General features: G+C 48.9%; 1 protein-coding gene across 5 annotated transcripts in view; it reads right to left on the reverse strand.

The window, feature by feature from the left end:
• The window catches only part of Tardbp (TAR DNA binding protein), an 18,688-nt gene extending 18,407 nt beyond the window's left edge, over positions 1-281 (reverse strand). For 3 of the 5 annotated variants that reach the window (XR_001231106.1, XR_001231105.1, XM_005404011.2), the window contains exon 1: positions 82-280. The gene's annotated coding sequence lies outside the window, so the exon portion shown is untranslated. Of the gene's footprint in view, positions 1-81 lie in introns of all 5 variants that reach the window. The other 2 variants (XM_005404010.2, XM_013504182.1) reach the window with 2 other exon arrangements.
• Between the last annotated feature and the right edge of the window lie 3,650 nt (positions 282-3,931).

Consider the following 3,931-nt stretch of genomic DNA (forward strand, 5'->3'; position numbering starts at 1 on the left):
GCCTCCGCCCCGGCCGCCGGCCCGCGCCCAGCCTTAGCAACGCCGCCGCGCGGGCCAGGCCGGACTCCAAGGCTGCCTTACCCGCGCGGAGGCCGAAGCCGCTGCGTCTGCCTTAGGCTGTCCCCAATGCGAGAACCGACGTACCCACGGCGTCTCGGTCAGAAGCGTCCGCGACTCAGCCGCTAGACTGCAGCTAGAAAGCGCGACAGGGAAGCCGAAGCACTGAAGGATCAGAGAACGGCCCCGGTGCTACTTCGTTCCCACAAAATGGCGCTAGGGCCGCCTCCTCCCCCCCCCCTCCTGCTGTCGTCCTCTACCACCGGCTCCGCGTCCGGAGGGGGAGGCCGCCGCACAGAGGAGCGATGACCGTCTCCCCAGTCTGGGAGGCTCCCTTCTGGGAGTCTGAGAATATGAAGAGAGCTGAAAGTCTATATGAAGACCAGAACGTGGGACTTGCAAGCTAAAGTGGGAAAAATGAGGGTGCGTAGGCTTTAACTCCCCCTACCTAATGTATCAGATAGTTTCACCCAACCAACCGCCAGCCCCGGCTCTCGGCCGAGCTCGCGCACTTTGAAAGTGCGCGAGACTAGGGCAGGCCTGGAAGGGCGGGGCGGGGCGGGGCGGGGCGGGGCCCGGCCCTCTCGGACCTTGCTGATTGGGAGCGAGCGGGAGGCGAGCGTCCCTAAGTGAAAGCTGGGCGGGAGCGTTTTCTCCTCCCCGCTCTATCCCACCTGCACACCTGGAAGCAAAACTTTGTTCTTTTTTTTTTTTTTAAGTTTTTTTTTTGCAACATTTTGTTCTAAATAATAGCAGTAGTAGCGCGACCATGTGCCAGGTGCTTTTGAAGTACTCACATTCTCCGTTGCCCCACAGTCTTTGTGTGGTAGGTACTGCTGGTACTATCATACTACAGGCGAAGAAACTGAGGCACGGAGAAACTAAATATCAAATCCTGCCGGGCTTGGTGGCACACGCCTGTAATCCCAGCACTCAGGAGGCTGAGGCAGGAACATCATCGCGAGTTCGAGACCAGCCTGGGCTAAAAAGTGAGCTCAAGGCCAGCCTGAACTGCATAGCGAGACCCTGTCTCAAAAAGGCAAAAAAAAAAAAAGAAAAAGAAAAAGAAAAAGAAAATCACATCCTAGGATTTGAATCCTAAGGCGCAAAACACTAGCATGTTCCAGGCCGGCCCTCTAATAATGGTATAATAATGTGCTTACATAGCCAAGGGTCACATAGACTAAGTACATTTATGAATTAACTCGTTTGTTACATCCACTCAGCAAACCTGTAAAGTAAGTGCTCTTGTGAGGCACAGAGTTTAAGTAACCTTTTGGAGCTCTCAAGATAGTAAATAATGGAGCATGATTTGAACCCAAATCAGGGTTTTGAGGTTAGAAGTTAAATTTATTATCCACGTTTGTTTCAGTTTTTTGAACACAGGGTCTTGCCACGTAGTTCAGACTGGCCTTGAACTCACTACATAGCCCAGGTTGGCTTCCAGCGCATGGTGATCATCTTGCCTCAGCCTACCTAGTGATGGGATTACAGGCTGCTGGGATTACAGGTGAGGGCCACCACACCCAGTTTATCCACAATTTGCAGAAGAAGAAACAGATCTTGAAGCCACCACTGGGACTGGCCTGAGGTCATACACTTAATCAAAAGTGTCAGCCAGTCCATTAGATGCTGGCTGCCCCAGGCCTATCAGAACCTGAACTTGCCGCCTGTCCACCTCCCTGGCCACTTTCTGTGACGAGCTTGAAACTGGGACATTTAGGGCAGATAGCATGGTGGAATCTTAGATGCCTGCTGCACCTGAGCAGAGCCGGGTGTGCAGAAGCTGGGGAAAAGTCACGTGAGAGAGTACCGTGAAGACTGCCCTTTTCCTCTTGGAAATTTTCAGACAGGTCAGGTGTAGTGGAACATACCTTTAATTCCAGCTATTCAGCAGGCTGAGGCAGGAAGATTCCAAGTTCCAGGCCAGCCCTGGGCAATTCAGTGAGAACTTGTCTCAAAATTTTAAAAAGGGCTGGAGATATAGCTTACTGATAGCACCCTTGCCTGACACGAACAAGGTCCTGGGTTCAATTCCACTAACACACACACACACACACACACACACACACACACACACACACAGTTCAAGGCAAGTTGGGAAGCCCAGAAAACCGCTTTTTGAAGGCAAATAACTCAATCAGGACGAGAATACGGCCAGAGGGAGGGTGGACCACAGAGCCTCCAGGTCCTGTCTGATCTTTATCTCGATTTTAGCTTAAAAGCATAGCTCTGATTGCCAGAAGTTATTTGTTTCCTTTACACGTTTAGCCTGAAAATTGTTAGAAAGTCAAAAAGCATCTATTCAGCCCCATCTCCTCTCTTCTAAGCATTTATTAAACAAATCAGAAAGGGCTGACTGAGCTTTTACACCTTACCCAGTGCTGTGCTAAAGACGCCTTCCCTTCCCTTCTCTTTCCCACTTTTTTTCGGGGGGAGAGGGGAGACAATTCTTCCTAAATTACCCAGCCTGGGCTCCATTTGGAATTCTTCTGCCTCAGCCTCCTGAGTATCTGACATTGTAGTAGTGCACCAACATGCCTGGCTACGTTGCCATTTTTGAGGGTTTCTGGCCTGTATTTTGGAATGGCCTTTAATTTGGTTCATCTGATGTTGCCTGAGGATTGATTCAGGTTATAGACGCTTGGTGAGAGGACCGCTGAAGCCAAGCTGTGTCCCTGTGTAGTGATGGAGATGTTAACCTCGATCTGCTCCAGGGCATCTGCTGGGGTTCCTGACGGTAAAACCTCCATGGTAGCCTTTTGGAATTGACTGTCTGTGGGTAGATACACTGAAACTATGAATATCTTCACTGTCTTCAGATTTGTACCCAGTATAGTGTTAGTAGTGGTAATGAGTCTTGCCTAATTATTACTGTAATAGTTGCAAAACAGTGATTTTCTAATTCCATAATTTCTTTTCCTATTATTTTTTGAGACAGAGTCTCAGTGTGTAGTTCAAACTGGCCTTGAACTCGTTTATGTAGTCCAGCCTGGGCTTGAATTTACAGTGATTCTCCTGCCTCAGCCTACCGAGTGCTGGGATTACAGGCGTGTGCCACTAATGGCTAATTCCATAATTTCTTTTTTTTGGTTACCAGGAATCAAATTCAGGACCTTGCACTTGCCAGGTAGATGTTTGTGCTGCTGAGCTATATCCCCAGCCCTAATTCCATAATTTCTTCAACAATATCTTAATTTTCTTTTCTTTTGCTTAGTTTTATTGGTGTACTTTTGATATACATAGTGCTCACGTTCATCATAGGGAGTTTGTACTTCTATATACCTTGATTCTTATTGTAGTTTGGAGTTTTGCAAGTGGAACAATATAATACAGGACAAGTTTTATAGGATTATTTATAATAGTCACTCAAAGAATCATAAACAAAAAGAGAGGGCAGGTAATCTAGAAGTTAAATTTATTATCCAGCTGAGGGCCTGGATCCAATGCCAGTGTCCTGCATGAGTCCAGCTGAAGACCTAGAGCTCATAACAATGCCTCCTACAAGTCCAACTGGAGGCCCAGAGCCCATGCCAGTGTCTCACACAGGCCTGTTTCATGGATCTGCGCTGGGAGGGCCCAAAGGTCAGTGGCAGAAGCTAGAAAGTCTGTGCCAGTGGGATGAAGGATCTGTGCTAGCAGGCTGAGGGATCTGCACTGGAGCCAGGAAGTGATGCTCAAAGTCAGAACCAGAGCTCCCCCAGAAGTACCACAGATCCTCGAATGAGGAAAACCAGAGTTCCCACCAGGAAAGCCAACATGACAAGCTTCTGCAAGAGAACCAACAGCTCCTTGCAGCTTCTAACAGCTCCCAACGGCTTCTCTTCTTCTCCAGGTCTGCCTCTTATGCTGCTGGCAACAGTCCCCAGGTGGG

The sequence above is a fragment of the Chinchilla lanigera genome, unplaced genomic scaffold (genome assembly GCF_000276665.1).
Source record: "Chinchilla lanigera isolate Chin_1 unplaced genomic scaffold, ChiLan1.0 scaffold00085, whole genome shotgun sequence".
NCBI classification, from domain to species: domain Eukaryota; kingdom Metazoa; phylum Chordata; class Mammalia; order Rodentia; family Chinchillidae; genus Chinchilla; species Chinchilla lanigera.